The following is a 27,292-nucleotide window of genomic DNA, read 5'->3' on the forward strand; positions in this document are numbered from 1 at the left end:
AGATTTTTTATTTTATTTTTTTTAATTTCATTTCCTGCCCCGTCTTTATTTTGAAAAGTGGAAACTAGAAAAAAATTGATCAGTTCTGTTTGTGAACTATTCCATTTTTTTCTTTCCTTTTTTAAAATCCAATTCAATTCCTTAATTCAGTTCAACATGCCACACGTTAAATGGATTAAAAACTGGCTAACTGATGGTTCTCAAAACATAATTGTAAATGGGAAAGCAAATATGTTCCCAGTGGGATCCCACAGGGATCATTTCTTGGCCCTATGCTACTTTACATTTTTATCAGTGACCTGGAAGAAAACAAAGTCATCACTGATTAAGTTCAGATGACACACAAAAATAGGGAAGAGGACAGGTCATTGATTCAGAGTAAACTGGATTGCTTGGTAAACTGGGCACAAGCCAACAATGTGCCTTTTTATATGGATAAATGTAAATATGTACATCTAGGAACCAGGGCCGCCCAGAGGATTCCGGGGGCCCGAGGTCTTCGGCGGCGGGGGGCCCTTCCGTTCCGGGACCCGCCGCCGAAGTGCCCCGAAGACCCGCGGCGGGCCCCCCCCCCCCGCCTCCGAATTACCACCGAAGCGGGACCCGCCGCCGAAGTGCAGCCCGGTCTTCGGCGGTAATTCGGCGGCGGGGGACCCCCCGCCGCGGGTCTTCGGGGAACTTCGGCGGCGGGTCCCGGAATGGAAGGGCCCCCTGTCGCCGAATTACCGCCGAAGACCGAGCTGAACTTCGGCGGCAGGTCCCGCTCCGTCTTCGGTGGTAATTCGCTAGCGGGGGGGGGACCGGGAGCAAAGAAGCTCCTGCGCCCGGCCCCGCAAGAGTTTTCCGGCCCCCCCCCCGGAGCGAGTGAGGGACCCCGCTCCAGGGGCCCTGAAAAACTCTCGTGGGGGCCCCTGTGGGGCTCGGGGCCTGGGGCAAATTGCCCCCTTGCCCCCCCTCTGGGCGGCCCTACTAGGAACAAAGAAAGTCGGCCATACTTATATAATGAGGTACTCTATCCTGGGAAACAATGACTTCGAAAAAGATTTTGGGTTGTGGTGGATAATCAGCTGAACATGAGCTACCACCGTGACGCTGTGGCTAAAAGAGCTAATACAATCCTTGGATGCATAAACAGGGGAATCTCAAGTAAGAGTAGTGAGGTTTTTGCCTCTATATTTGGCACTGGTGCAACTGATGCTGGAATACTGTATTCAGTTCTGGTGTCCATAATTCAAGAATGATGCTGATAAATTGGAGAGAGTTCAGAGAACAGCTACGAGAATGATTAAAAGATTAGAAAGCCTGCCTTATAGTGATGGACTCAGAACGCAGTCTATGTAACTTAACAAAGAGTTGGTTAAGGGGTGACTTGATTAAAGTCTGTAAGAACCAACATGGGGAACAGATATTTAATTGGCTCTTCAGTCTAGCAGAGAAAGTGGCTGCAAATTGAAGATGGACAAATTCAGGCTGGAAATGAAGCGCACATTTTTGATGGCGAGGGTAATTAACCATTGGAAGAATGTATCGAGGGTCGTGGTGGATTCTTCATCACTGACAATTTTAAAATCAAGATAGGATTTTTTCCTAAGGGATCTGCTCTATCAATTATTTTGGGGAAGTTCTAAGGCCCTATATAGGAGGTCAGACTAGATAATCACAATGGCCTTGAAATCTATTAATCTAACATCTTTCTTTAAATTGAAAAAAGTGCCAAGGGACCTTTAATGAATACAAGTGGTCATGACCTCAGTTTAAATTTTATTTCAAAGCATGAATCTTCGGCAGCACTCTGCCCACTAACATTCTAGAACACTGATTCATTATTGACTCAGTAGGAAGAGAGCTGTTGAATCACTGATACCACTTCCTGCAATAGTCTGATTTTTTTCCATCTACTTAAGTGGTAGAATTACTAACCAGTTCTCTACTTAGCTCCTGAAAACTGACAAGATCACAGAACTGGAAATAGGATATTACATTTGCTTAGAGGCTTGAGAAGGAGCAAAGAATTAGATTTATGGGATCAGTGACACATTCCATGTGCTCAATATTGGCATGAACATTAAGATTCCACCCTTCTGCATCAACAGGTGGAGATAGGGAGCTTCTTTTTGTTGTTTTAAGCACATTTCATTCCTATTTGCTATTTCAGCAAACACTATTGCTGAAGCTCAGGCAGTGCTCTTGATTTTTCCATGACCCCTCTCCATCAGCATTTTGGAAAGCTGTTTTGCACAGGCTGCGGATGTTTTTGACTGGTTAACTGTCCACTCCCTTGCCTCTTCAGCTCTTCCGTTCCATTACAATTCAGCTCATAGTTCTGACAGTTTGTTGGATCTCTTGTTCAGCTTCAGCAGCACCCTTCAAAGTGGGCAAATGACCAAGAGCCATCCGGTTTTACAAAGGATGGCCTTATTCCTCCTGAGAATCCGACTGAGCCCAGTGCCCACTGACTCAATATGCTCTGTGCAACCTTGTTAACATTCAACCCTGTTGGCATATTTGCTCGCTATATATGAGGCCCGTTTTGGTAAACAGGCTTGTATTTATTCTCTATTTGAAAATCGTCACTTGGATCATTTAATGCGGCAGGACTTTTTCATGACTCTGAATGTTGGGGTGTCTCGTCACGCTTCTGTTTGTGGGATTTACCATAAGTTCCTCTGAGTCTCTTCTTCACTTTGCTGCTGGCATCCACAGAGAGGAATGAAGAGGTGGGTGAGTTCCAAGCTAATCTTAAAAAGGTGTCTGGAGAGTGGAAGTTTGGGCTGGTGTAGGGAATAATCCGAAAGGAATTTAAGTGTTACCTTGAGCTTTTTCAGTGTTTCTGACAAATATTTCAGCATTGCTATACATACCTGCCTCATGTCTCTTCTTTTCAGTTAGAGCTGCATAGAAAAGAAAATCAGGATTCCTTCTTCTATGACAATGTTATCTCTGGAACCCAACTCTTGGATTTTACTGCATTTTTCTGAATGCTGTAGAAGATTACTTGTCATCTCTTTTTCTCCCTCTTCCTTCCCACCCCTTCAGAGTCGAACAAAACACAATGTGCCTTTTGTTCCTGCACTGTCTGTGTTGTAGCTTTTTAATGACCTTGCACTTGTTCAGACTGGTGAGAGAGCATAGCTGTAGAATATCATGATAAAAGCATCTCTTTTTCTCCATTTCCTTGCTTGTAGCCCTTGTCACAATGACTGAGTGCTTGCTTTCCCCTCACCTTTTTAATGAAAAACTGCTGAAGTGCAGATCTGCACATGTAAATATTAATGAATTTATCCTGAACACCAGAGTGAAATAAGCAAGTATTTCTTCCAGCCTGCAGATGAAGGTACAGAGAAGGTTGAAATTTTTAAAAGTGACTGGTGATTTTTGGAGTGCCTCAGTTTTGGGTGCCCAACTTGAGACCCCCCCTAAAAGAGGCCTTGTTTTCAGCAAGTGCTGAAAACCCACCCTCTGAAAATTTGACTATTTTAAAGTGTCTCTGGCTGTCTACCCAACACCCAAAGTATTGAGTCCCCTCCTGGTGAGAATTTTGGCCAAGGTGTCTTGCCAATAGTGTGTCTCGTTAAATCTGGCAGAGCTGGGAATAGAACTGAGATCTCCTGGCTATAATTCCTGTTCTTAACCACCAGGCTTGTTCTCCTCCAAGCCCAAAATTTGTCTTCAGAGGGACAACTGTTTCTTCCCCTAGGTTGCTCTAGGGTGTTTTCTCCCTGTCTTTAGATAACCACTGCAGGTCTGTAGCAGGGGTTTTTTGGGTGTGTGTGTGTGTTTCAGGTGTCCTGTTCCTCCAAACAACCTGAACCTACTGCTGTCAGCTGTAGATCAAGCCTGGGTCAGATGCCCCCACCCCCCTCCAATACCTGCAAGTTGTTCCTGGTTTGTAGTTTCATTATGTTGAACAAGTATACTGCAAAAGGCTTAAAATGATAAACTTCCTGTAGATGGTCAAATGTTAAACTAGATTTACAAGGCAGAGGTAGATTTTTATCAGAAAAAAGCATAAGCACCAATGGCTTTTGATTATAGCAACTGCAGAAGTCAAAGTTGTAGTGCAAAGTATCACTTACTGTCCTTGAAACAGGTATGGGGGGCGGGAGGGGACAGGGGTATGATTGGGTTCAAGGGTGTTGCCCTTGAAGATAAAACAGGTTTTGGACGTGTTGCTGGGTAATGGGGGGGAGGGGGAAAATACTAAAAATGTGATCATTGAAGTATCTATAGATGGTGTTTCGGAGTTTGCAGTCATTCTCATTTTCCTGCTGATAATTTAAAGTGAAAATTTAAAGGTGGGAAGATTGAGACAGAATGCATCTGAGAACATGTGGAGGGGGAGTGGACACAGAAATAGACCACAGGAAGAAGAGATCACTCTAAGGAAATGTACTATATACAAAGGAAGGCAAGATCAGAATGTATACAGACTGTTGTACTGCACAAACATCTGAGCAATTTTTTTTTATATTTTCAGATAGAACCTTTTAACATTAGACATTTTTGTCATGGAGCTGTGAAAAGAATGAAACTAGTATCCTTCCTATGAAATCATATGTTTATTTATAGTTTATTTAGCTGATCTTTTGTAGTTTATAGTTTAGCTTCACTTCAGTTATTCCACTCATCTATCAACTGCTGAGAAATTATGCTTAATCATTGCAATAGCCCGATACAGTAAAGTGTGATGCAGCTATTAAAATGCTTAGAGCAAAAGCTATATGGGTATTACACAGGCAAGGGGTCAAAGCCCGACCTCTTAATGTTTGTATAAACTAGTATGAAAACTTAGTTATAATCTCTCTCACAACCTGCACTTGCATGTTCTATTGATTTTAAACTCATTGAAATGCACCTTAGTCACTCTTAGCCTAGCTTGAGGGAAGACTGAACATTTAGAAGAGTGTTGATCTGAGTACAAACTTGTGTTGTTGTTTTTTCTCCTCTTCAATTTAACAGTTCCATATTTTTCAGATCACTAAAAAGAAAGGCTTTATGGTGTTTGAAAACTGGGATTCCAGGCTTTGGGGGCATAAAGCACTGGTTCCGAGCTCTAGCTGTTTTCAAGATAGCACCAAAATAACACGAGTTCAAGTGGGAAGAAAAAAGTAAGATGATAATCAGAATGAGGCAAGCTTAAAGTCTAAGACCTTGCAGGCTTCCAAGTCTAGAAAGACTTTTGTAGATTACAAATAATTTTACAATCAATACTTTCAAAACTCTAGTCAGAAAGGAAAAAAATATTGGATTCCCTACATATTTTTTCACTTGACTCTAACCAATCCTATTTTTCTACTTTTAAAAGCTGTCAAATTGCTCCCTATACATGGCAAAAAGCTTGCTTATTTTTCAACAGCATACAGTTATGTCCACTTTTTGGGGGTTGTTTTTGTACAACTTCACAGAGGGAAGCCTTGTCACAAGAAATTATTATCTTCACATATTAGAAGGTCTGATAGCTGCAATTTGTAGCAAGATGATCCTGTTCAGGAACAAAGATCTGTTTTGGTTTCTAAAATGGTGGGGGGGTTTCTCCATTAAAAACAAAATACAGCACATGCCACTATGTACCAATTCTTTTTAGCATTGCCTTTGAAGAGGGGTGGGAGTGAGTGAGAGCAGAGAAAGCAAATATACAAAAGAATAAAGTAACATAGTTGCATTTTTTAGAATGTTGTGAAGAAGGGATGAGTCAGAACATAATAAGGGAGGCTTTGGGTGTGTGGTTTTTTTTATCCTTCACAAAGGACTGGTTTACACTGGGGGAGGGAGATCAATCTAAGATATGCAACTTCAGCTACGAGAATAGCGCAGCTGAAGTCGACATATCTTAGATTGACTTACTTCGTGTCCTCGTGGCGTGGGATCGACGGCCGCTGCTCCCCCGTCAATTCCGCTTCCACCTCTTGCCCTGGTGGAGTTCCGGAGTCGACAGGGAGCGCATTTGGGGATCAATGTATCGCGTCTCGTCTAGACACGATCCCCAATAGATCGATCACTACCTGCCGATCCAGCGGGTAGTGTAGACATACCCTAAATGAGGAAAAGATTATATTACAGAAGTATAATTTACAAACCTTGTCTCTTATCCCTGTAAAGGATTTTGCACACGAGTAGATCTATAAAAATGTTAGGCACATGCATAAATTTTGGAGTTACCTTGTGCGAATGAGTGGAAAATACGATCACCCTATGATGATATCTTCACAGACTATGCAGGAAAGATTTGAGAAACAATGTCTATGGAAATAAAAATAGCTTGACAAGAAACCCTGTATTTCAGCCTTGGTGTTTTTTGTATGTGGGTAGGAGAGGAGAAATAGACCCTACTACATATAGAAGCCCCACTGTTTGTTCATACATTGGTGTGCATTCCCTTAACATTTTTTAGATTGCCGATTATATTCAACAAATTTGTTGTATGAGGACTGGGTCACGTTTTTATTACAGTGGTTTATACTCCAGATCAGTCCAATGGAGAAAATAGGGATTTCTCATAGAATTGTAATAGCAAACTAAATGTGCCCCAAGCTGACAGTGACTGCTGGCTCTGGCAGCAAGAAAGAATGGGCTATATCCAAGTGCATGTCAAAAGAGAAAATAAGTGAGTTTCAGTAACGGTAATGTCTAAGGTCTTTGAGTGCTGTCAATCAGGGGAGGCAAAGGGAAGATGCAACGAGGTCTTTCCTGGCACTGTTTGATTACAGCCCTTGTCTGCTAAAAATCTCACTATAGATTAGCAGTTTTATACTAAACCTTTAATCCAATGTAAAGCATATGTATGGTTAGGAAAGTGGCTGGAAGAATGGTATTCATATATGAGTTTTAATTTCCCTGTAATTGTATCAGGGAACCTTGTATGCAAATAAAACATACATTCTTTACTATCTTATTCAATGTATCTGCTCAAGTTACTGATAAAAACAAATGTTTAGTCCTGTTAGCAGTCCAGAGATGTGTATTTTATTCTGGCTTGTGCATCAACAAGATGAATAGCTAGTTCTGATGGCAGAATCTTGTTAGTGGTTATGGTGTTTTTTAAAAAAAAAAAAAATAGCTAGACCATTTAGAATCTTCTTAAAGAGAGTAATAACTAGACTGGGTGCAGGGAAGGGTTGCTAGGATTATCAGAGGAATGGAGGGCCTATCTTGCGAGAGGAGGCTAAAAGAGCTTGTCTTGATTAGCCCAGCAAAATGAAGTCTGAGAAGGGATATGATTGCTCTCCATAAATATATCTGGTAGTAAACACTAGGGAGAGGACAGAACTATTTTAAGCTAAAGTACAATATTGTCACAAGAACCAATGGGTATAAACTGGCCATGAATAAGTTCAAGCTGGAAATTAGAAGGTTTCTATCAGTGGACTGAGGTTTTGGTACTGCCTCCCAATAAAAATAGTGGGCATAAGAAACCTAACTAGTTTTACGATGGAGCTTGATTAGTTTGACAGGGGTCGGCAACCTACGGCAAGCGAGCCGATTTTTGATGGCACAGGGGGCGGGCTGAGCCGGGTCCCCTCTGCCGCAGCCCCACTCCGCACCCGCTGCCGGCCCCCCAGCTGGCAGGAGCCGGCGGCCGAAACCCCAGAGCCACTCAGCCCGCTGCCGTTCTGGGGTTCTCGCTGCTGGCCCCTTGCCAGCCAGTATCCCCCCCGCCGCAGCCCCACTCACCTTGTGCAGGCCTCCTGCCAGACAGGGTCCAGGCCTCCGGCCCTGCTCAGCCTTACCAGCCGCCAGCTCCACTCACCTCAGCTGCCGATCTGGGGTTCCAGTTGCTGACCTCCTGCCAACCGGGGTCTGGATCTCCAGCCTTGCTCAGCCTGCTTTCTGGCCTGGAGTCCCAACAGGCCACCCCGGGCTCTGCTCCTGGCCTTGGATCACTGCTCTGCAGCCTCCCCGCTGTGGCAGCTCAGCACCCCCATCTTAAAATTGCTTACCTTGGACCACGCTGCGTTTGACCTTGTGCCTGACTTCTATCGCCATTTTTTTCCCACTGAGAGTTGAAGGGAACATTTGACAAAATGGCAGCTCCTAAGAAAGCGAAGCTAGATGTCCAATCATTTCAGCCTTCTTAGACAGACGCATTTGGATTTATTGAAAAGAAGGACCGTGCTATTTGTGCTTTCTGTTATGAAAGTGTTGTTTGTCGCACGTCAAGTGTTCGACATTTTGAAACGAAGCACAAGAAAACCTTTCTTGACGAAGCAGACAAGACTGAATCAATCAGAAAGGCAGTAGCAGCCTATGAGAAGCAAAGCAGTGTTTTTAAAAGCTTAAGTGTAAGTAAAAATCAAGCTACAGAAGGAAGTTACAAGATTGCACAGTGCATTGCAAAAAAACGGAAAGCTGTTTACAGATGGGGAATATATAAAAAGTTTTTCTCAGCAGTTTGGAGATTTTGTTCAATGAGTTGCCAAATAAAGATACAATCATATCTAGAATAAAAGAAGTGCCCATCTCTGCCAGAACAGTTGAGAGATGCATAAGTGAAATGGCAGAAAACATTAAGGAAAAGCAGATGACTGCATTGAAAGACACAGCAGTGTTTAGTGTTGCAGTTGATGAGAGTGTGGATATAAACGATGTTCCACATTTGGCAATTGTTGCAAGATATTTTGCTTCCGATGAAATCCAAGATTAACTTTGTTGCCTAAAACCCCTGCATAGCACAACGAAGGGGGAAGATGTACTGGACAGTTTTGTAAACCATTTTGAAGAACGAGGAGTTGACATCAGAAAAATATTTTGTGTGACAACAGATGGTGCTCCTGCCATGGTCGGAAAACAGAAGGGATTTGTAAAGTTACTTACGTGAAGATCAAATTGGCCATCCGACAGTCAAATTTCACTGCATCATCCATCAAGAAAACCTGTGTGCTAAAATTTCTAATTCAGAGCTTAATAATGTGACGAATACAGTGGTGCAAATTGTGAATTTCCTTGTTGCTCGATCTGCTTTGACTTACAGACAATTTCAAGCACTGCTAGAAGAGATGGACAGTGCTTATAACGACATCCCACTTCACAGCAATATTCGGTGGCTAAGTTGTGGCAAGGTTTTGGTGTGCTTTGTAAACTGTTTTGATGCAATCAAGGCCTTTTTGTCGGAAAAAGAACAAAACTACCTCGAACTGGATGATGACAAATGGCTGTGTAATCTTATGTTTCTAACTGACATCACCGCTCACCTAAACGAACTCAACCTCTGCCTCCAGGGTGCAGGGCAAACAGTTCTGGATCTTTATGAAGCCTGGAAAGTATTTGTTGTGAAACTAGCTGCTTTTTCCAGGGATATTCAAACTTCTACTTTCCGCTACTTCCAACTTATAAAAGAGCTGTCGACACATTGCACTGTCAGTGTCGATAAGGTTGGAAAGTACATGCAAGAACTGGAATCAGAATTTTTCTGACAGATTTCAAGATTTCCAGCAATTTGGCCCAATGCTTTCTTTTCTAATTAAACCTGAAAAGTTCAACGAAAGCGACTTGGATTTGTCTGTATTTCAGTGGATGGGTGTTGTAGATTTTGAAATGCAGCTCATTCAGTTAAAAAGCTCAGAATTGTGGACATCAAAGTTTAGAGATCTGTGGAGCGCATTTGAAGCTACCGAGAGAGATCATGGGGCCTCTATTCTGACCTGCTGGATGTCCCTGCCAGTGAAATTTAACTGTTTTGAAGAAAATTGCGTTTGCAATGCTTTCAGCATTTGGACCCACATACCTGTGTGAACAGGTATTTTCTCACATGAAATCTGTCCTCTGTTTCTCTCGGAGCCGGTTAACAAGTGATCACTCAGAAGCCTGTGTGCAACTTGCCAAACATTGGAAAACTCAGCAAGGAAAAGCAAGGGCAAGGATCACATTAAACTGATAAAATCTGCATTTTAATTTAATTTTAAATAAAGCTTCTGAAACATTTTGAAAACCTTGTTTACTTTACATATAATAGTAGTTTGGTTATACATTATAGACTTAGAGAGACCTTCTAAAAAACATTAAAATGTATTACTGGCACGCAAGGCCTTAAATTAGAGTGTATAAATGAAAACTCGGCACACCACTTCTGAAAGGTTGCCGACCTCGGTTTATGAACAGGATTCTATGACTGCATTGCCTGCAATAGTATGGGCCTGGACTCAATGATCCAGCAAGTCCCTACCAAGTCTTGTGTTCCTAACTGGATATAATTTTAATAGTAGTGTATTAGAACTCTGACTATCCAAATAAAAAGGAGATGTGGTTAAAGACTTTGATTAAAAAGGGGTTTTGGCCCATGATGATGGGAAAAGCTTTTTTTCTTTGCAAATGATGTATATCACTGTATCCATAACTGTACTTGGATACCAGAGATTTTTGGAGAAGTGTCTTGGATAAACAAAGATCTAGTGTAAATGTGACAAGACATGGAAGAAGTAATGCTAATACAGACTTTCACTTAGCAATATGGATGTGTGTTCCAGTAGTTGACTCTGATCTAGGAATTATTACATAACATATGAATCACGTAGTCAGGAGTAGATACGCAGTACATTTCATCTTCCTGACACGGTTTTATAGTGCTTTAAGGCACTACATACAAAGTTAATGGGTTTGAGATAAATATTGGGATCAGACGTCTCTGCTGCTAATGATAACGACCATTTTTGAGTGTTCCCTGTGTGTAGCTGAAATGCTTCTAAAATGGTTGGAAGAAAATCACTGGACTTTATAAACAAAAAAAAATACACACCTTTTTCAAACAATATAGTGCCATAATCGATATAGCTTTGGGTTCCTGCATAACTGCTATGCTGGTTCTTTGGAAAAGAGCTTCTGTGGGGCTCTTGGTTTTCAAGCCAGGTAGGAAGCTAATGGCCCACTCTAACCTGCAAACCTGGTGGCTAGTTTTTTTTACCTTACCCCAGTTCAAGTCTCCTTTTATATGACCCAGAAAAGGGCCCTGTTGTCCCCTTTTCCTAAATGCACTCTGGTCACTTCACTAGGCAGTTTAAGAAATAGGTCCCCTTTTATATTTCTGGTCACTTTCACATGGATCACGTCCTGCTTTTTGTTCCCTTGCTCTTATTATCTGTTGTCCCAGTTTTGTTTGAACAAAATAGCCAGTAAGTAGCTTTTACTTAAATCCTACCTCAGAGGGAGCATTCAAAACAATGCCTGAAGTCTTGCCAACTTTCATGATTTTCTTGCAAGCCTTGTGATATTTCTTAAAGCCCTCGCTCCTGAAGATGTGTGGCTACAGGAGTATTTCAACTTTCATTTAACCAAAAAAAAAAAAAAGTGTACCTTTTTATCCATCGTGGTTGCAGAGGAAAGTTTGAAAATGTGACTGCCTAATGGCCCAAAAACTACTAGGAAAATAAAAAAACAAAAAAAAACAGATTTCATGTTTTTATTCTCATTATTTTTAAGCAAAACTCATGATATTTTGGGGACCTGAGTATATATTTGAATGCGTGGGGTTAGCAAGACTGATTATCAGAAGGGCATGTAATATTTCTAGAAATGACATACACAGTTTGTTAGAAAAAGGGTTTATACTCTGAGAATTCAGAGAATTTGTTTTTGCAGACATCTAATGTATAGAACACAGTTGTCAGTTGAAAACACATCACTTTTTAAAAAAGGACATCATATACTTATAGTTTTCTGACTAGTTCTGGCATTCACACTGTGTCACTTCTTAATTTACATCTAACCTGTGGGCCTGATTCTTTTCACACTGGCTTTAAACCCATATGATCCCACTGGCTTCAGTGATTTCATGTGTGCATTTCAAATCCAATAAAGCAATTTGTCCTAGTTCTTTGTCACTAGCAGCTTGTTTGTGCATGCCTTTGGCACATGTTGGTAAAGTGCCACCAACCATCTGAGAAATCTGCCAGTAATTTATTGATGATCAGGACACCTTGGTATAGCCTGTTGCTATCAAAACATGGCTCTTTAATTTTTTTTTATATTTGTAAATGATCCTTGGAAGGGTTTTGCAATATGTCCACTTGCTCTGAAAAAAAAAATTCAAAGTAGGAAGCTAAGAGTATAGCCTGCAGGAAAAACTATAATCCTTTTGCCTAATCTGAGTATGTATTTTGTGGTGGTTTCTCCTGGCCTCTTCTTGCCTACATGCATGCTCTCCCTCTTCTATGAAGTTCCTTTGACAATGTGAACTCTTCTGCTCTCGCCAGTATTCTGGCTCCATTTTCAGCAGCGGCTTGTGGCCCATCATTTAGCTGACTTCTTATTTCTAAATTCAGCAGCTGTTCCAATAACCGGTATCCAAAACAAAATGCCTCAAACAGCAGAACTAAATAATCTCACAATAATTATACATCATAGTTTCTCAATGATATTTAAAGCCACTTGACATCTTAAAGTAGAAATATCTCTCAGAAGGGGGAGCAAAAAAACCCAAATTTGTTAATTATTGATTTATCTTTAGCCCGTAAGGATCTAACACTGTAATCAACAGCACAAATATATATATATATATTTAAAGTATGTTACCCACAGGGCCTGAAAATTGCATCAGTTGAAAATCCCTAATTCAATCACTTTCAAGACTTTCATAGTGTGTTTCTTTAACAACACTGGAGCGAGCAGAGACTCTTTACAGTCGTCAGAATCACAGAAAGTATCTTCTTCTGCTGTCTTTTTTTAAAAGTAGAGCTTTGCAGTGCACAAAACTTCTTTGCAAAAACAAACAAACAAAAAAACACAACACCAAACAATTCTTGATCAATGCATTCTAAGTAGCAATAATGTTCACCTTATGGCCTTAGACAGATATGGGTGTTATGATCATTATATAAAACTTTTTCTTTTCCATACTTGTTGCATAAATCTTTCCCTATCTATCGTTGATGTAAAAGCTATGATTACACTACAGGGAAAACTTGACCTTGCAGGTTTAGATGACAGTGACACTTACTTTGATATTCTGAATACCTTTATTATCCAGAGAGAGAGGTCAAAAGCAGCTATAGAATTGTTTAAATGAAGAACTTTCTCTTCCAGATACTTCAGAAAATGCCACTATTCTAATGTGGGATGTTTTATTATACAGCAAACTAAATATTTCTGAAAAGTATATAAAGGAAGTATCTCTGATTAATGCATCAATAAATGGTTCAGATTCCAGTTTATTTTTTCTGTTAAATTTTTTGAAATCAATTCTTCTTTTGTTTTTCACTGTAACTTTGTTATTGAATCTCTAAATTAAACACATCCGATTTTTGTCTCTAATCTCTGAAGTGTAAGAAATAAGGGTTTCAAAGAGACTGTATGTGTAAGAGAAATAGAAGATTTAGGGAAATCTGAAAGCTTTGTCAATGAGCCAAACAGATTTGAATTCTGTGGTTATGATTGGAGAAATAGACATAAGGGAATGTCTCCTTACATTTTGTATAGATCTCCTAGGTGTTGCTGCAGATTCCATTTTAATGTATTTTTCCATAGTAGCCCAATTCTTATCCCTTTTCTTTTTTACCAACAGTTTAACTTGTAAAATTTTGAGTCTAATGATGGGGGATATATAGACTTCTTAAGCATAGCGCTAGGAGGTTTAGCTAATGAAGGGGGCGGGGAGGCAGAATCTGTATTGTGAACAGTTGGAAAATTTAGAAATCTTAGACAATAGGCCCATAAATGAAATGAGCTATAAATTGTATAAAACACCCAGACTCTTCCTAAAAAGTTTGTTTTCAGTTTTTCAGTGCAAATATCTTCTTGATATTACTTGCTTGAGAGACTGTATAGCCTAGCAGATAGTGGATTAGACTGGGAGCTAGTAGGACCTGGGTTCTATTCTTGACAGTGTCATTGTTCTGCTCTGTGACCTTAGGTAAGTCACTTCACCTCTGTGCCTCTGTTTTCCCTTCCCACCCATTTTCTATCTAGTCTATTTAAATTGTGAATTCTGGGGCGGGGACTGTTACTTATTGCACATGTCCGTACAGCACAATCAGAGTCTATCTTAGTTGGGGCCTCGAAGTGATACTTTAATACAGTATTTGTTTTAAAGTAACCCTGATAGCAGTGGCAAAGAGATGATGACAGAGTAGCATTTGCCTTATTGCTGGATGTGCCACTAACGCCTTGTGAAACTTTCCCATGTAGACAAGTTATACAGGTATAATTAGGCCATTGTAGTTATACCAGCGTAAGTCCCTGTGGGGCACACTCATTCCACAATAAGATTAGCTTTTTCCAGGTTAGCTTAAACCGCTTCCAAAGCGACAAGCTGAACTGGGGAAAAGCACTAAACATAATGGAATCTGAGTATCCACATTAGGGTTTTACCAGTATAGCAATAATACTTCCAATTCATGTTTTACCTTGTATTAGTATAACTTTCCTCTGTAAACAAGCCCTAACTCACTTTGACTTTAGGCAAATCACTTAAACGCTTTGACTCAGAGTTCCTAGCTAAGGAGGTATAAAATAGTCATCTACACAATTACCTATGGATTAATTTTTGTAAAGTGCTCTGGAATATTTGAAACATCACTGTATATGATGTAGTAGGTCGGGGTAGGCAACCTATGGCACACGTACCGAAGGCGGCACACGAGCTGATTTTCAGTGGCACTCACACTGCCCGGGTTCTGGCCACCGGTCCAGGGGGCTCTGCATTTTAATTTAATTTTAAATGAGACTTCTTAAACATTTAAAAAACCTTATTTACTTTACATACAACAATAGTTTAGTTATATATTATAGACTTATAGAAAGAGACCTTCTAAAAATGTTAATGTATTACTGGCACGCGAAACCTTAAATTAGAGTGAATAAATGAAGAGTCGGCACACCACTTCTGAAAGGTTGCCGACCCCTGTAGTAGGTAGTCGTCTCTCTTAAAGGCCATTTTCTAAAATTGCCATGTACCATATAATATAAGGCATCACCAACTTAAACTAAAAATTAAGCCATGGGTTTATTTGTCTTTGTAAACTTGGACATATTGTTCTGGTGCTTAATTTACCAGTTAAAATCTGAGACGAACTTGAGAAATCTGTGGTGTTTACTTTCAGTTCCTCTGTTTATTTTTCATTATGATCATTTCATTAAGAATTTGTGAGTCTGTAGATACTTCATCCCACACGTGTGTGGGTTGAATAGTGACATTTGGCCTAGGCTGATTAAATTTGCCTGTTAGATTAGGGGAATTGGGTGCTTATTTCATAGAGTATAACGGATAAAAATATATGTTGGCAGTGATTTATGCTAAATTGATAGCTTTTGTTTAGAACTGAATTAGGTTTTCCCCTCTAATTACTTTTTCATCTTTTCTCATGTCCATTTTAGTTTTCACTTTGTGGTGGCCAGATGACACCTCTGCACAGTATAGCAGTTACAACCTGTTGCCTTCCGTGGCATTTTTCAGGAAAAGCTGTGTTCTGTCTGGAATCATGCAGTTTCAACTTAATTTTTTATGATAACTGAATACCGAGTCTGCAAGTTGTACAGTGGAAAGACTTTGCAATCTCTCTGGTTCAAGAAAAATTCCTGTAATCTGTATTCAGGTATCGCATTGAGCCAGTTTTAAGTATTTCACTGAGTGAAGTACAATGCCCAGTTAAACTCTGCTAATAGCACAATTTTAGCTTTACTCAGTATGTTTTTGCAGTGATCTAACACTAATGTCATAGGACATAACTAGGTTAAGAAAGCTCCATTGTAGTCTTCATAAACTCTTTGTTAATGTTGATCTGTTCATGCTGTGCTGCTTGAGTAGAAATTTTAAGGTGAATCTGTTTTTCTTCTGGTAAGTGTGTAAAGCACTTCATTCAGTGGTAGGTTTCTTCATTTGTCTAAAGGCTTATAGAGCACTTTAGTAGTTCTCTGGTGAAAAGATAAGCACTTCTTAAACTTTCTACCACTTCTCTTGCAGCAACAGACGTCCCTTGTGTTTGACTTTGACAACGACAGCTTCGAAGTTAAAACTAACCTTAGATCAGATTTTTAAGATTGGGTTTCAAGCCTGAGTCCCGTTGCTGAGCAAAGCACACGAAGGGCAGCTTGACCTCTGTCAGGCCATTTTTAAAAAAGTCTACATATTGTAGTCTGGACAAAAACTACCAATTGTATTGTACTGAATCTCTGTGCCAAGAGCTACATTTCCTCTAGTATTGCAACATCACAAGGAAAACTGGCAGCGAAAGCAATAAATCCTAACAATACCAGAGGTCTGTTAGTATCACAGAACTGAAGGCTTAATTGTTCTAGCTGCCCCTTGGTTATTAAAGTCAAAATTTAATAAAATAGATGGACCCTCTTGATCACTTTTCATTAGATCCCTCTGGTTGAGTATTTTCACAAGAGGGAATGGAGAATGGAGAATTCAGTATGTTTTTTGAACGAGGGATTAAAATTGCTGTAGGTAAAATATACTGTCTGTTCATCGAATTGCCTAGTTAAAATGTGTTTTTTGTTATGTTTTAATGTTGATGGGAATGTTGAGGTGACACTAAATTTCCCAAGAATGTGTTCTAAATTGATTAAAGTGAAATTTCTGAGCATGTTACTTTGTGTGGGCTTTTCAAAATTTGCTAATCCCTGTTGATTCTTTTTGGTATATGCAAAAATATTGAAAATCTAAACCAATTCTCAAAATAAGTGAGGCTCAATGCTTGATTTTAAACTTCAATACCTGGCATATATCTGGTTTCTTTTTAGCATTCCTAAAAGTTGCTTGTGATACTTTTATGTGATTTAAACTCTGAATCCCTTTTCTCTTTGGGATGGTTTTAAAAATAATATGTAAAAATTAGTGTTGTTACGATCCATTTTAACTGCTTTCATTTATCTACCTACTGATATGGTCCTTATTATATTGTAATCCGAGTGCCTCACAATGGTTAATACTTGTATCCTAGCAACACCCTTGGGAGATAGGAGAGTGCTATTATCCCCATTTTAGAGATGGGGAAACTAAGGCACAGAGAGACTTAGTGACTTACCCTAGGTCACTCAGGAAGGCACGGAGGTGGAGCAAGGACATGAACCCAGGTTTCCGAAGTCTTTCCATGGCTTAGTCCTGTTTCAAATGATTAATAACCATCTATTCCTGAAAGATGTAAGAAGAAAGTTCCTGACTTAGAAACTTAGTGCTACAGAATGATTTCAGTTTTTATATTATCAGGTGCCATGACAAATACTAATCATTTTTATAATACTTTAGTGTAAATACAGGCAGTTACATTAATATTTGTATCCATGCAGAAATTCGGTTGATCAATTCAAGAGCCTACATACTTACTAGTCACTAAAGGACTGCATTTAAACTGAGAGATGGGGGAAAGCCGATTGCTGCAGAGGAGTACGTGGATCGGACAGAGACTTCTCTTATAGGAGAGCATATTGATAGAGATTCTCTAGGTTTTAGTCAGGAGGAGAGGATGGAAGAGGATAAAGTATGGGCCAGACCAAACAAACATTCACATAAAAAAGAATCTGACACATCAGAAAAGGGCAGACAAATAAACAGTGACAAGTTTTTAAAGTGCTTGTACACAAATGCTAGAAGTCTAAATAATAAGATGGATGAACTAGAGTGCCTCGTGTTAAAGGAGGATATTGATATAATAAGCATCACAGAAACCTGGTGGAGTGGGGACAATCAATGGGACACAATCATTCCAGGGTATAAAATATATCGGAAGGACAGAACATGTCATAGGGGGAGTGGCACTATATGTGAAAAAATGTAGAATCAAATGAAGTAAAAATATTAAATGAATCCACATGTTCCATAGAATCTCTATGGATAGTAATTCCAGGCTCTAATAAGAATATAACAGTAGGGATCAATTATTGACCACATGACCAGGACAGTGATAGTGACGATGAAATGCTAAGGGAGATTAGAGAGGCTATCAAAATAAAGAACTCAATAATAGTGTGGGATTTCAATTATCCCCATATTGACTGGGTACATGTCACCTCAGGATGAAATGCAGAGACAAAATTTCTCGATACTTTAAATGACTGCTTCTTGGAGCAGCTGGTAGAGGAACCCACAAGGGGAGAGGCAATTCTCAATTTAGTCCTGAGTGGAGTGCAGGAGCTGGTCCAAGAGGTAACTATAACAGGACCGCTTGGAAATAGGGACCATCGTATAATAACATATAACATTCCTGTGGTGGGATGAACACCTCAACAGCCCAACACTGTGGCATTTAATTTCAGAAAGGGGAACTATGCAAAAATGAGAAGGTTAGTTAAACAGAAATTTAAAACATACAGTGACTAGAGTGAAATCCCTGCAAGCTGCATGGACACTTTTCAAAGACACCATAACAGAGGCCCAATTTAAATGTATACCCCAAATTAAAAAACACAGTACAAGAACTAAAAAAGAGCCACAGTAGCTTAACAACCATGTAAAAGAAGCAGTGAGAGATAAAAAGGCATCGTTTTTTAAAGTGGAAGTCAAATCCTAGTGAGGTAAAAGGAAAGGAGCATAAACACTGCCAAATTAAGTGTAAATATGTAATAAGAAAAGCCAAAAAGGAGTTTGAAGAACAGCTGGCCAAAAACTCAAAAGGTAATAACAAAATGTTTAAGTACATCAGACGCAAGAAGCCTGCTAAACAACCAGTGGGGCCCCTTGACGATCGAAATACAAAAGGAGCGCTTAAAGACAATAAAGTCATTGCGGAGAAACTAAATGGATTCTTTGCTTCAGTCTTCACGGCTGAGGATGTTAGGGAGATTCCCAAACCTGAGCTGGCTTTTGTAGGTGACAAATCTGAGGAACTGTCACAGATTGAAGTGTCACTAGAGGAGGTTTTGGAATTAATTGATAAACTCAACATTAACAAGTCACCAGGACCAGATGGCATTCACCCAAGAGTTCTGAAAGAACTCAAATGTGAAATTGCAGAACTATTAACTATGGTTTGTAACCTGTCTTTTAAATTGGCTTCTGAACCCAATGACTGGAAGATAACTAATGTAATGCCAATATTTTAAAAGGGTTCTAGAGGTGATCTTGGCAATTACAGACGGGTAAGTCTAACATCAGTACCAGTCAAATTAGTTGAAACAATAGTAAAGAATAAAATTGTCAGACACATTGAAAAACATAAATTGTTGAGCAAAAGTCAACATGGTTTCTGTAAAGGGAAATCATGTCTTACTTATCTATTCGTGTTCTTTGAAGGGGTCAACAAACTTGGACAAGGGGGATCCAGTGGACATAGTGTACTTAGATTTCCAGAAAGCCTTTGACAAGGTCCTTCACCAAAGGCTCTTAGTAAATTAAGTTGTCATGGGATAAGAGGGAAGATCCTTTCATGGGCTGAGAAATGGTTAAAAGACAGGGAACAAAGGGTAGGAATAAATGGTCAATTTTCAGAATGGAGAGGGGTAACTAGTGGTGTTCCCCAAGGGTCAGTCCTAGGACCAATCCTATTCTACTTATTCATAAATGATCTGGAGAAAGAGGTAAACAGTGAGATGGCAAAGTTTGCAGACGATACTAAACTGCTCAAGATAGTTAAGACAACAAAATGGCAAAAGAAATGTAATGTGGATAAATGTAAAGTAATGCACATTGGAAAAAATAACCCCAACTATACATACAATATGATGGGGGATTAATTTAGCTACAGCTAATCAGGAAAGATATCTTGGCGTCATCGTGGATAGTTCTTGAAGACATCCACGCAGTGTGCAGCGGCAGTCAAAAAAGCAAACAGGATGTTAGGAATCGTTCAGAAAGGGATAGCGAATAAGACAGAGAATATCTTACTGCCCTTATGTAAAACGATGGTACTCCCACATCTTGAATACTGCATACAGATGTGGTCTCCTTGTCTCAAAAAAGATATACTGGCATTAGAAAAGGTTCAGAGAAGGACAACTAAAATGAGTAGGGGTTTGGAACAGTTCCCATATGAGGAGAGATTAAAGAGGCTATGACTTTTCAGCTTGGAAAAGAGGAGACTAAGGGGGGGGATATGCTAGAGGTATATAAAATCATGAATGATGTGGAGAAAGTGAATAAAGAAAAGTTATTTATTTGTTCCCATATTATAAGAACTAGGGGCCACCAAATGAAATTAATTAGCAGCAGGTTTAAAACAAATAAAAGGAAGTTCTTCACACAGCGCACAGTCAACCTGTGGAACTCCATGCCTGAGGAGATTGTGAAGGCTAGGACTATAACAGGGTTTAAAAGAGAACTAGATAAATGCATGGAGGTTAAGTCCATTAATGGCTATTAGCCAGGATGGGTAAGGAATGGTGTCCCTAGCCTCTGTTTGTCAGAGAGTGGAGGTGGATGGTAGGAGAGAGATCACTTGATCATTACCTGTTAGGTTCACTCCCTCTGGGACACCTGGCATTGGTCACTGTCAGTAGACAGGATACCGGGCTAGATGGACCTTTGGTCTGACCCTGTATGGCCATTCTTATGTTCTTATTAATCTAAATTAATTTTGGCTAGAAAGAAGATAGGGGGGTGTGGTGGAATTCTTAGCTTTTGGTACAGAGTTTAGAACCTCATACTTCTGAATGCATCTGCAACCATAACATCAAAATTCAAAGGGTTACAGCATATAGAGAGACACATTAGAAAAGAGGCTAGACTAGAAGCTGTGCTTTTTTTCCTACAGGTTTCCTTTGAGCATTTATCTTTTAATGTATGTTTTGACAGAGTGCAGCAGTTATTGTGTGGCTGACAGTAGATTATGGTATTGTTTGTTTAGGATTCAGAAGACTGGTATTAGATTGCTGGTTGTCAGCAAAGTGCAGGATATACCACATGGTGTTTGCACATGGAAACAATATGACCACAGGCCCAGCCAGCACTGGAATTCAGATAAAGTGATACTGTTCTCTCTAGCTTTTATATTTCTGTGAAGAGACCTAAAATGTGTTGAAGCTTTTGAATGTGGCCTTATGCTGCCGTTTGAGAATTTTAACTTTGTGAAATCATAAACTTCAGTTATGACTTCGCGATAACATTTTTAGGTCTTTATGGATATGCACTTTTAAAAACAATACAACAAATAAAATGCATTATCAAATTAAATTCTTCTGAATTGTTTCTAATTTAAACCCGCTGACCCTACCTGTTTCGTGTTGCAACTAGGATGTCACTAGTCAATTTCACTAAGTGAAAGAACTGTAAATAAATGGACAAATTAGACTTCAACCTCATCTGTTTTTTTTTTGTTTTTTTTAATTAAGGGTCTTTTTCTTCTGTGGGTTACTCCTATTTAGGGGAGTGGAAACTCAGCTGTTTCCATGCATGGAATTTCTTTCTCATCCTTCCATTGGATGGGGAGGGGACAAGCTTGACCACCTACACAGGGTGTAAATCCCATACCAAAAACAACTTCCCTTGCCACAGAACTTCTGTATCCTCCAGCAGAGGTTCTCTGGGAGGGAAAACAAGAGCTCTGAGTCTGCTTTGCGTATACCTCCTTGCAATTTGTGTGCAGCAGTGAATTCTTGTTTTTATTATTTGTATGGTTTTTTTTCTTTTTTTAAAAAAAATGAAAACAAAGTACTACCAACTGCGTTGCATTGCCCATGTTGAGGTTTTTAAAATGCTGAACAATTCCCTGGGCAATGAGGTCAGTGTTTCAGGTTGAAGTTCAAGCAGTCCAGCTTGCCTAAAAGAGTTACATGTCAATTCCAGTCGTGATGAAAACACAATGATTATTTGAATCACCGCTATGGGCTTCAAGGCAGGAAAAGAGCTCTCCTTTGAGAGCTGGGACTTAATCTTTCCTTCCAAAATGTAGGTGAACTAGCTTAATTTTTTAACTCCTTTAACAAAACAGCTAGAAGGGCTGCTCCCTACTAAATCAGCACATACATTGGAGGGAGCTGAGGGTACGTCTACACTACAGGATTATTCCGAATGTGCATAAACCGGTTTTGTAAAACAGAATTTATAAAATCGGGTGGAGTGCGGCCATACTAAGCACATTAAATCGGTGGTGTGCGTCCATGGTCCGTGGCTAGCGTCGATTTCTGGAGCGTTGCACTGTGGGTAGCTATTCCCTAGCTATCCCATAGTTCCCGCAGCCTCCCCCGCCCCTTGGAACTTCCGGGTTGAGATCCCAGTGCCTGATGGGGCAAAAATCATTGTCGCGGGTGGTTCTGGGTAAATGTCGTCAGTCACTCCTTCGTCTGGGAAAGCAACGGCAGACAAGCATTTCGCGCCTTTTTCCCCTGCATTGCCCTGGCAGATGCCATAGCATGGCAATCATGGAGCTTGTTTTGCCGTTTGTGACTCTCACCGTATGTGTACTAGATGCCGCTCACAGAGGCGATTCAGCAGCGCTACACAGAAGCATGCTTTTGCTTTTGCATGACAGCAGAGATGGTTACTAGCCATATTGCACCATCCAAACCCTTCCATAAATTGGAACTGAGGATGATCATGGCTACCAGTCCTTTTGTACCATTTGCTGCTAGTGCCCCTGGCCAATCAGCCAGGGGCGCAAAAGCCAAGATTGGTTACTAGCCATATTGCACCTTCCATCGTTTTGTACCATTAGCTGCTGTCATAAGTGCCCCTGGCCGATCAGCCAGGGGCGCAAAAGCAAAAATTGGGAATGACTCCCTGAGTCAATCCCTCCTTTTTGGTATCTAAAAATAGAATCAGTGCTGCCTAATATAGGCAAGTGTGCTAGAGAACCACCGTATCATAGAACCAGAGAGCACAGCTGCTCTGTGTCAGAGCCTGCAGAAATTATTATCTGTATGCTATTCACAGGGGGTGCTCCTGTAACAACCCCACCTGTTGATTCCATTCTTCCCCCAGCCTTTCTTGGCTACCGTAGCATTGTCCCCCCACTTGTGTGATGAATTAATAAAGAATGCAGGAATAAGACACACTGACTTGTTAGTGAGAAATGAGTGAAAGGCAGCCTCCAGCTGCTATGATAGTCCAGACAGGACATTAAGCAGTGTGTAGGAGAGAAGCCCAGCATCCCACTGCTAGTCCAGGGGCAACTGAATCTTTTCTTTACACATGAAGGGTGGGGGCTGATGGAGCTCAGCTCCCTGTTGCTATGATGAGGATGGTTACCAGCCATATTGCACCATCCATCCACCAGAAAAAATTAGGGCCAATAGGCTGATGACGAGGACGGTTACCAGTCCTTTTGTACCATCAGCTGAGGCTGATGATGAGGATGGATTTCCATCTTTTTGTACGATCAGCTTATGCTGATGATGAGGATGGATTTCCATCGTATTGTACCATCAGCCGCCCATGGCGGGGGGGGGGGGGGGGGAGCAAGGATGTTGGTGTTGAGTGCTGCACTATCGCGTCTATCTGCAGCATTCAGTAAAGATAGGGTGACATGTAAAAGAGTCAGAGGATTGTTTTACCTTTCGCTTCTGGGGGTGGGTGGGGGGTGGGTGAGTAGATTGCCAAGCTATGCCCTGACCCGCGGACACTGTGTTTGACCCTAGAAGCATTTGGAGCTCAGCCAAGAATGCAAATAATTTTCGGAGGCTGCAGGAACTGTGGGATAGCTTCAGTCCTCCAGTCCATGCGCATCCATTTGATTCTTTGGCTTTCCGTTACGCTTGTCACGCTGCAGTGCGCTGAGTCCCTGCTATGGCGTCTGTCTGGAGATTTTTAAAAAAGGATTCTGAATTTTATCTTCTGTAACGGAGCGCTGATAGAACGGATTTGCCTGCCCTTACAGCGATCACATCCGCATGGTCCATGCGGGAGCTCTTTTTTTATTTTGATTTCGGACTGCATCGCCACCCGTGCTGATCGGAGCTCCACGCTGGGCAAACAGGAAATATTCAAAAGTTCGCGGGGCTTTTCCTGTTTACCTGACCACTGTATCCGAGTTCAGATTGCGGTCCAGAGCGGTCACTGGTGCACTGTGGGATAGCTCCCGGAGGCCAATACCGTCGATCAGCGTCCACACTAACCCTAATCCGATATGTTAATACCGATACTAGCGTTACTCCTCTCGTTAGGGAGGAGTACAGAAACCGGTTTAAAGAGCCATTAAAATCGATATAAGGTGCCTCCTAGTGTGGACGGTTTTGGCGTTAAATCAGTTTTACGCTCCTAAAACCGATTTAAACGCCTAGTGTAGACCAGGCTTGAGAGTGCTGAGAGCGCCTTGTGTGGGTTTCAGGAAGGGCTTACATGCTCTTCCCGTGACCAGTGATAGGCTGCCTTGGAATCCAAACTTTTCAGTTCCCTAGCTTCAGATTGATCAAATCACTAAACCCATGCAATTGCATCTATTCAGAAAATGACCATTTCTAAATGATAGTAACTTTCTCAAAGAACTTGCACATGGGATACCATATGTGCACAATTTACTTTTTATGCAAAATTGTTTTGTTCCATATTATCATTGGTTTTGCTCATTATCATTATATTATATTTGCTCCATATTATTATTATTATTATTATTTGTATTTTGGTAGTCCCTGGGGCCTCAGTCATGGGCCAGGGCCCCATTATTCTAGGTGCTGTACAAACACATAATAAAATGATTGTCCCTGCCCTAAGTTTACAATCCAAGTATAATGTTAGAGACAACAGTTGGATCCAACAGACAGAGAGGGGTTGTACAAGGAGAGGCAAAACTGGTCAGCATGAAAAGCAGTGGTCCTAGCCCACTGGCTGCCCAAATAGTGTTGAGGTTTTTGTAGGCATTGCATCAGATGAGCATGTTAAGGAGGGATTTGAAGGAGGACAATAAGGTGGCTTGTGTAAGAGGCAGCAGGAGAGAATGCAATGGTGCCAGTTGAAATTAACATGTGGGTGATGAAAGCTGGCATTGCTGGCAGAGCAGAGATGTGGGACAATATCTGGACAACAGAGGTGATATAACTGGGTGGGGCATGTGACAGGTTTGGTCACAGAGACCCCCTTGGGACTGCCACCTGATGTGCTGAAATTACCTCTGAGCCCATTTTCCCTGCCAGCTTGGGGCTTCCAGAACCCTGCCTTGTTGAGCCAGACATGCTAGCCTGCTGCAACATGGACCCAGGGTCTGGTCCATGCCCCCAAAGCTGCAGACTTAACTGAAAACAACTCAGCAAGTTACCTCTCCAGCACCCAGACACCCAGTTCCCAATGGGGTCCAAACCCCAAATAAAACCGTTTTTACTCTGTATAAAGATTATACAGGGTAAACTCAAAAATTGTCTACCCTCTATAACACTGATCGAGAGATATGCACAGCTGTTTGCTCCCCCAGGTATTAATCACTTACTCTGGGTTCATTAATAAGTGATTTTATTAAGTATAAAAATAGGATTTAAGTGGTTTCAAGTAATAACAGACAGAACAAAGTAAGTCACCAAGCAAAATAAAGCAAAAACACAGAAGTCTAAGCCTAATACATTAAGAAACTGATTACAGGTAATATCGCACCCTCAAAGATGTTCCAATAAGCTTCTTTCACAGACTAGACTCCTTCCTAGTCTGGGCCCAATCCTTTCCCCTGGTACAGTCCTTGTTAGTTCCAGCAGAAATCTTAGGTGGAAAGCAGGGCTTTCTCATGACTGGCTGCCTTTTGTCCTGCTCCATCCCCTTTTATAGCTTTGGCAGAAGGCGGGAATCTTTTGTCTCTTTGGGTCTCCAAAGCTGGGAGGTATTGCCAATACAGAGAAGGACCGGAATATCATGCAGGAAGATCTGGATGACCTTGTAAACTGGAGTAATAGTAATAGGATGTAATTTAATAGTGAAAAGTGCAAGGTCATGTATTTAGGGATTAATAAGAAGAATTTTTGTTATAAGCTGGGGAATCATCAGTTAGAAGTAACAGAGGAGGAGAAGGGCCTCGGAGTATTGGTTGATCACAGGTGACTATGAGCCGCCAATGTGATATGGCCGTGAAAAAAGCTAATGCAGTCTTGGGATGCATTAGGCGAGGTATTTCCAGTAAAGATAGGGAGGTGTTAGTACCGTTATACAAGGCACTGGTGAGACCTCATCCGGAATACTGTGTGCAGTTCTGGGGTCTCGTGTTTAAAAAGGATGAATTCAAACTGGAACAGGAACAGAGAAGGGCTACTAGGATTATCTGAGGAATGGAAAACCTGTCTTACGAAAGGAGACTCAAAGAGCTTGGCTTGTTTAGCCTAACCAAAAGCAGGCTGAGGGGAGATATGATTGCTCTCTCTAAATATATCAGAGGGATAAATACCAGGGAGGGAGAGGAATTATTTAAACTCAGTACCAATGTGTACCCAAGAACAAATGGATATAAACAGGCCATCAGGAAGTTTAGACTTGAAATTAGATGAAGGTTTCTAACCATCAGAGGAGTGAAGTTCTGGAACAGCCTTCCAAGGGGAGCAGTAGGGTCAAAAGACATATCTGGCTTCAAGACTAAACTTGATAAGTTTATGGAGGGGATGGTATGATGGGATAGCCTAATTTTGGCAATTAATTGATCTTTGACCATTAGCGGTAAATATACCTAATGGCCTGTGATGGGATTTTAGATGGGGTGGGATCTGAGTTACTACAGAGAATTCTTTCCTGGGTGTCTGGCTGGTGAGTCTTGCCCACATGCTCAGGGTTTAATTGATCGCCATATTTGGGGTCGGGAAGGAATTTTCCTCCAGGGCAGATTGGCAGAGGCCCTGGGGCGTTTTCGCCTTCCTCTGCAGCAGGGGGGACGGGTCACTTGCTGGAAGATTCTCTGCAGCTTGAAATCTTTAAACCATGATTTGATGACTTCAGTGGCTCAGAAATAGGTTAGGGGTTTGTTGTGGGAGTGGATGGGTGAGATTCTGCGGCCTGCGTTGTGCAGGAGGTCAGACTAGATGATCATGATGGTCCCTTCTGACTTTAAAGTCTATATCTGACTCCCTCTAAATGGAAAATACCAGATTTAAGATGCAGCAAAGAATCCTGTGGCACCTTATAGACTAACAGATGTTTTTGCAGCATGAGCTTTCGTGGGTGAATACCCACTTCTTCGGATGCAAGTCAGATTTAAGATGGATTCCAGTATTAGGTGACATGGTCACATGTCCCTGTGAGACTCCATTCTTCATTACCCACAGGCTGGCCCACACTTACACAGGAAGGCTTGCAGGTAAATAAACCATTTACAACCAATTGTCCTAGTCAATAGAGCCATCAAGACTCTAAATCACCATCAATGGCCTACACTTTGCCTAATTACAATAGGACCTCAGAGTTATACTTCATATTTCTGGCATCCATGCATACAAATAGGATGAACACTCAGTAGATTATAAGCTTTATAATGATTCCATACAAGAGACCTTTTGCATAAATCATATTCCAATTACATCATATTCACATTCA

General features: G+C 40.9%; 1 protein-coding gene across 3 annotated transcripts in view; it reads left to right on the forward strand.

Annotated features, from left to right (window-relative positions):
* Positions 1–27,292, forward strand: part of RASSF8 (Ras association domain family member 8) — a 145,265-nt gene that overhangs the window by 80,047 nt on the left and 37,926 nt on the right. Inside the window, exon 1 of one of the 3 annotated variants that reach the window (XM_044993813.1) lies at positions 17,052–17,071. The exons of the other annotated variants lie outside the window; for them this stretch is intronic. The gene's annotated coding sequence lies outside the window, so the exon portion shown is untranslated. Of the gene's footprint in view, positions 1–17,051; positions 17,072–27,292 lie in introns of those variants that run through there. 3 annotated transcript variants of the gene reach the window in all.

This window comes from Mauremys mutica, chromosome 1, assembly GCF_020497125.1.
Source record: "Mauremys mutica isolate MM-2020 ecotype Southern chromosome 1, ASM2049712v1, whole genome shotgun sequence".
In the NCBI taxonomy this organism is placed as follows: Eukaryota; Metazoa; Chordata; order Testudines; family Geoemydidae; genus Mauremys; species Mauremys mutica.